Below are 7,500 nucleotides of genomic sequence, written 5' to 3' on the forward strand. Positions count from 1 at the left end.
TATTTATTTTTGCTTAGATGGGGGGTACGAATCCGTATCGTTCCCTTTTTTTCTGTTCGCAGGAAGCTGGTGGAGGAAGGTGGTGTGTCGCTCTGTTTTCAGAGGCGGGTGTCACGTGCTGCAAGTGCTCGTGCACGAGGTTTTCATCGTGCATGTTCCCCTTGGTGACTGGGTGTTCAGGTGTGGAGAGAGATCGTGTCATATCGGTATCCGTGTATCGTATATTTCGTAAGTGTCTCGTGCAACTGAGCAGAAAATGTACAGGAAATTTTGAGTGAGCGGAGTTCTAGTACCGTAATTCGGGGCAAGGGCCCCCCCTGAAGCAAGAAATCCGATTTCTCTTCTCGTGGAAGCCACAACACTTTGTAACCAAATGTAAACGACAGAGGCCCAGCCAAGCTGCAACATATCCCAAGCAATCGAAGATTGAAACAAGCAATTATACGTTCAAGGTGTTTAAAAAAAACAACTTTTTTTTCTTTTTCTTTTTGCCTTCTTACCCCATTCGTGGGGCAAAACGCATTCACGTAAGGGGCAGTGTGGGCTTTTTGCCCCCATATTTTGAGCGTCTTGCCCCATGATGTAATTACAAACTTAATACTGAAAATGATACAAATCGCGTTGAATTTCTATTGTAATTAGCCTACTTCATTAACCCTTTCACCGCCAGTCAATTTTGAGTACAAAATTCCCTTGTGGTATAAACACAGAAAAGACAGTGGCTAAAAATAGCTGGGGATTTTCCACGCGATGTATAGAAAATATGGCCTATCCTACCACCGAACATTAAAGAGCAGTGGGTTCATGGATAACAGACCAATGAATGGTCACCTTTCAGTGACATGAGTCCTCTACCATGCCTGTGCATAAATGCGAGCTTGGTGGTGAAAGGGTTAAAGGCAATGGTTATTGGTTTATTCATTATTCTCTCTCCATCTATCTCCCTCCCCCCTTCTCTCCCTCCCTCCGTCTCTCTCCCTCCCTGTCTCTCCTCTCCCTCCCCCCTTTGTTCTCTCTCTGTGTGTCTCTGTCTCTGTTTCTCTCTCATTCACTGTCACACAGCCTTCATTCTTTCAGTTTATCACCCAATCTCCAGTAATCACATAAGCACACTCTCTCTTTGAGTCTAGACAATTCTTTTATAATCATATCAAAATCAAATTCTACAATGAAAATGATGAACAAAACTGGTTGCAAACCTCCAACTCATCCCCCTCCCTCCTGTTTGTGTGTGTGTGTGTGTGTGTGTGTGTGTGTGTGTGTGTGTGTGTGTGTGTGTGTGTGTGTGTGTGTGTTTGAGAATCAATCAGTGTCACCAGCATCGCAGTTTGGGCAGACAAACTGGACTAATCTACGGATGCGTTTTTCATACGCCTGTTGGAGGACAACATGGTGTTGCACCCGTATCTCACGTGGACCGGTGTGACTGTACTGCTGACAACATATTAAAAAGGACCAATCCTCTTCTTCGTCATTCACTTCCTCCAGTTTTCTTTTGGTGGTTCTTCCAGATTTCGTCCTGGTCTCATTTGTGCTGCTCTGCTGCTTAGCTAGCTTTTTTTTCCTGGAAAAAGTCTCCTTTTCCGATTGATTTCCAGAATCAGAGTCACCCACAGGGGGGAATTCACAAGACAGTTTCAGGTCAAGACTGGTCAAGAGGCAAAACTGTCCTGTTACGTTTTTCTTCCTACTTGTCATTGACTGGATTCTGAGAACATTCACAGAACAGAGAAGAAACAATCCGACTCCAATGGACACTATGGAAGCAGATGGATGACCTGGACTTTGTGGATGATCCTTCCCCGCTGTCCCACAACCAGCAGCAGATGCAGGATAAGACCACAGTTCTAGCGGACACCTCATCGCATGTAGGCCTCAACTTCCACAGGGACAAGATGAAGATCATGAGAACAAATACAACCAGTGCTGAGCCAGTCACGCTGGAAGGTAAGGTACTGAATGGAGTGGAATCATTCAGTTATCTTGGAAGCACCATCGTCGAAAAGCAGGGCGGCACAGATGCATATGTCAAAGCAAGGACTGTCAAGGCCAGAGCAGTCTTGATACAGCTCATGAACATCTTGAGCTCCAGAGTGCTATGGAAATAAACTGAAATTAGGTTTTTCAAATCCAAGGTGAAGTAAGTGCTACTGTGTGGTACTGACTGATAGAGGATGAAAACGACTACATTTAACAAAGTGCCGATATTCATCAACAGCTGTCAGAAGAATCCTCCAGATCCACTGGCCACATAAGACCAGCAACGTCGACATGTGGAAGAAGACACTATTGTCAGCTGAAAGGAATTGGACTGAAGAAGAATCTGAAGATGGATCAGGCAAACGCGACGAAAATCATCGTCAAGCATTACCAGACAGGCCCTGACATGGAACTGCCAAAGGAAGAAAAAAAGGGTCTGACTGAGAAACACATGATAAGACGCCCCCAGGCCGACACCAAGGAGATGGGCTTTACCTGGAGCCAGACAGAGGCAAAGACAGTTAGGATAGGGGATTATGGAGGTCTGTTGTTAATGATCCATGGCTCCAGTAGAGATGAAAGGCCCCAGTAAGCCGTCTTTGCCTTTTTCCCGAGAATGTTCGCTTTGAACAGCGAAGATGTTATGATGGCCGCTGATTCTGCTTTTTATATATATATATATATATATGCCCACTGGCCTTTTGAATGTCAGCTTTTGAAGAGGAGATGTGCCATGAATAATGGCCCTGACCTGCTGACTGGAATACGATGAAAACCCAGATGCTACGTGTGGTAATGGGAAAGGACAGCCACTTGTGGATTGTTGTGAAGGCGGTGTATTTGCACGTAATTCCCCTCGACCCCCCCCCCCCCCCCCCCCCCCCCGCACACACACACACACACCCCTCCCGCACGTTTCTCAATCTCTCACACGTGTGCACATAAGTATGAATGTACTTTGCCCTTTACAGTGCAATAAACTAGCTATGAACAGTACACCTTGCTTTGGGAAACCAACAGGGTACCCATTCTGTGTCCAGTGTGACAGATGCGAAATGAAAGCCGTATGTATTTTTTCTGCCCAAGACACACATCCTTGCATAAAAAATATATTCCCCTCCATTATTCCCTTCAAATTTCAAGGGTCGGTCACTCTGCTCAAACTCATCGAATGGCAGGATTATCAAACCAGGAGTTTGTATTGTAAATGCATAACTGCAAAGTTACCTCCAGCAATTAAAAAAACATATATAGTGCGTACTTGAATATCAAATCACATTGAATACTCAAAAGTTGCTACTGTCTACCCCGCCTTTGTTCACATGGGTCTTATGACCTGTAAAAACTGATTTTATTTCTTTTCGTAGTATGTACGCATGAATGCACAAGTATAGCAATGCTGTTTAACATCTATCAAGCAAAACAGTTGAAGAAGTCAGAAAGAAGCACAAACAAAGAGTTCACTATCTTTTCCAAATCACAGGGGGCAAAACGCCCAGTGAAGGGGCACAAGGCCAACTGGTAGGCGTCTTGCCCCATCGCCTTGTAGGCATTTTGCCCCACTGGTTTGAAAACACCAAGATGATAGAATTTCCAGGAAAAAGCAGGAGACAAATCGGTTTCAACGCTACGATCCAACAGCTGACATATTCATTTCACAGAAAAAATATTATCGCACTTTGTTTTGAATGAAGAACAGACACTGGCATCGAATTTACATAAGCATGGGTTTTACAGAAATCAAAGTGAAAACAATCATATCACGTGGAAAACATAGCTGACTTGTGAGTGGCCTCCGTGTTGGTGTGTATTTTCCCGGCTGTCAAGCGGAAACGGTAAAAATATCTTTGGTTAGCGGTGTCACATGATCTCTGATATTTTGGGGGTGAGCGTCTGACCCCTGACTTGGCCTCTTGCCCCAAATTATCCTACTTCCGGTCCTTATCGTTAACTTTTTCCATCTTCACTCGAAGGGAAGCGTTCCTTGGAGCATTTGGCTGTTGCTGTTTTGCATCGATTCCTTATCCTCTGGAAAAGGCTTAGTGTTCGCCAGACGGGAATGTCGTTCAGTCTTCGTTTCGGTGTTTCTATATAGACACCTTTAGTTCCTCTACAGAACACACTGTGCGTAGGCCAGTGGGAGCGTTTTCTGTCGCCGGTCATGGTTTTCCAGGACACTCTCCTGGCTAGGGGCTCTGTCCTGTGGACGTCTACGTGGTGTTGGAGTTTCTGCCGGTCTCTCGACTTCATGTCGCTCTGGGTAGGAGCTGGTTTTCCAGAACTATTGTCTTTGTCTTGTTTCGTTGTTTTTCTTGTGTTTTTGTTTTTTCCGGTCATGCTATGTTGTTTATTACCACGTTAGTATTGTCTGTCTCTTGTTTACAAGCTACGTTCATTTTTCTTCTTTATGCATTAGTCATTTTCACAACTTTTATTTTGTGTAAAGAATATGTGAGCGTGGGCAGGGGAGGTTGACCCATGCTTTAATGAAATTAATTTTGCTGCAAAATTTTTGGAAATGTGAGAAGTAAATACTTTAAAGGAAATTTGACAATAGGATGGGGGTAATATTTTTTGCGTCGTCTGTCCAGGCAATACTTGATTTTAAAAAAGGAAGAAAAAAAAGAAGAAATTTGTTTGAATGGAAGGGGGATAAGATATATTGCCTTCATATGTAAAAGATGATTTTATTCGATATTATGAGATTTATGGGGCGCGTCCAACTAGACACCAAGGGTTAAGACTGAATAATGTCATAATGTTTATGGGAAAAATACTGCTATATATGGTAAAAGATTATTGTATTTGTAACATGTTATGCATTGGGAAAAAGGGAGATAATTATTGATCTCTCTTTACGGCGTCGAAATAGCGGGACGTGCGGAAGATGCAGACAACCAATGAGAAAACATTGTGTGAATGAAGTTTCAGCTTCATTCACTCTCTAAAAATAAATAATAATAAAAAAAAAACTCTCTTGTTATTCATCTTTGCAATTTCTAATTCTGCTTGAGATATTTTTCACTCATTCTTTTGGGTTGTGTTTGCGTCTTTCAATACACTCCTGAGCTGGTTGCCGCTATTCATGTGGAAAATACAATCGATACATGATGGTTCCAGACCACCCGTCACTAGGTACCAGCGACAGGTCCGCCGATGTCTCTGCTGACATCGATTCGGTTCTGAGTGCCAGTCTTCAGTCCATCAGCGTCACTCAGGAAGGGATCCACCTTCATATGTTTAACACTCAGCTGAAAAGAAACAAAAAGAAAGGTACTTCTGAGCTACCATTTTATTTTATTTTGTGTTATCTTATTCCTTTTTGTTCCATTTCATTTCATTTTTTCTTTTTTTTCTCCAAGGTCTCCTGGACAATTGTTGTTACTGACATTTGTGCTCCATATGTACTATCTGGCGGAGAGAGAGAGAGAGTGAGAGAGAGAGAGAGAAAGTTGGACTGGGAAAAAAAACTTAAAAACTTTCGTTTTTTGATATGGGTGGGAGTGAGGTTGAGATGCCGTGCCTCCAAGTGAACCTGATCTTTATTTGATAATTGACCGTGTGACCACACTTATCTGTGCCTTTGTGGGAACCTTGTGGATAGAATAAGTCTGTGGTTCTTTCTTCATAATTCATTTTTTTTCTATTAAAAAAAGAGAAAAAAAACAAGAAAAGATAGTTACATACGTACATTAAATGCAATGCCAAAAAATCTGTGTGGAGTCGTTGAGTTGTGGCGTCTGTTGTGGGGTATTGTCGGAAGGGTGCACGTCCGCTTTAGCACGCGTGACAGTCATCATGACATTATTATTATCATTATTATTATTATTATTTCAAAGGAATCACTGTATGCAGTCTCACACAAAGAATGCTGTTTGTCCCTGTCTCTCTCTCTGTCTCTGTCCGTCTCTCTCTCTCTCTTTCTTTCTCTCTCTCACTCTGACTCTCTTTTACACACACACACACACACACACACACACACACACACACACACACACACATACATACATAAAGAGAAAAAAGACTGAGATCAGGACACCCTACAGTTCATCACATTTTTACATTAATATCTGCTATACAAAAAAGCATGAGTGGTGAGACTTCGAAGAAGCCTTCGACAGAGTTGATTGGTGGTGTTTATTGCCTTTAGTAGGAAAAAAGGGGCTATCAAGAAAGACAGTAAATATCTTAAAGAGCCTGTATGAAAATGTATTATACTGCGTCAGAAGCGGATATGAATGTACATATTACTGTGGCGTCAGTAAACCAAGGATGTTTATTAAGTCCAAAGATCGTCTGTTTATCTATCAATCAGGTTGCAGAAGGTATTCAGAAAACAGGGAAACACGGTATTCAGTTTTCACAGCTGATAGAAGAAATCTTTTCCTTGCTCTTTGCCGATGGTCCCTTACCTGTTTGTTGTTGTTTTTTTTGACAGGAATTAGGTCTGGTGCATACTCAAACCTTCTTAACAACTTACTTCCTTCTGCGTATTAATCATGGACAGGCCACAACCGCCTGAAACACCACCTATACACGAAACTCCGTATCGGCGACACAGAGCAGTGCCCCTGCAGAACAGACAGCCAGACAACAGAACATCTGCTGCAGTTCTGCCCGCTCCACCAAGCGCTCCGAGAGAAAACCTGGCCCGACCCAATCCCAACGGCCCGGAAGCTCTACGGAGGACTCAGTGGAGGACCTGCGACGTACTGCCGCCTTCGTCGAGGAGACGGGGGAATCCATCTGATAAATGACGAACGAGACAACAAAAATCATTCCCATGTTTTTGAACTGATCAACCGGCAATTACGAAACAGGCATCATCTATTTTAGTTTTCACTTTTTTGTCGTCAATGTCAACACAATTCCAAAAAGCAAAGAAGCGTTCAAAGCACCAATTGTTATAAACAATTTGAAGAAAGTCGTAATTTTGTTGATGAATACTGTCTTTCACAACAACAAAATGGCGGAACGAAATATCTTACCTACTTCTTTTCATGTTTCAGTCGTTTTCGTACCACTTTAGGTCTGTACGGCAGTTCAGGTAATGAGGAAGGTAAAAATGAAGGATATTAAAACAAACTTAAAGTGAAGAATCTAGAAACAGAGAGCATGGAGAGTATGGGGGGATGTGTCAGGGGTGACTTGAGAGAGAGAGAAAAACAGAGAGGGGGAGAGGTGAACACAGACATCCGATTACAATCAAAGGATTTATGATGACTAATAATCCTTATTTTACTGCCAATGCCGATATGTCTGGGGAGTCCATAAGGGGTCAACATATATCTGAAGTATCCATAGGGTAAGAATCTGCACTCGTATAAGGCATACAATTGTCTTATCCAAAAAGAGAGAATTCCAATGCCCTCCATTTGCAGCCTATGAAGAGCTATGATTTTGCATTTCCTTGTTTAGTCTTCAGTTCAGTTGGAAATATTTCCATCCACAGCAATGGATGAGTTCAGCAAATCTTTAAATTTTATTCACGAGGGAATGACTGATGTCAATGAGAGGACA

This window comes from Babylonia areolata, chromosome 10 (assembly GCF_041734735.1).
Source record: "Babylonia areolata isolate BAREFJ2019XMU chromosome 10, ASM4173473v1, whole genome shotgun sequence".
Lineage (NCBI taxonomy): Eukaryota > Metazoa > Mollusca > Gastropoda > Neogastropoda > Buccinidae > Babylonia > Babylonia areolata.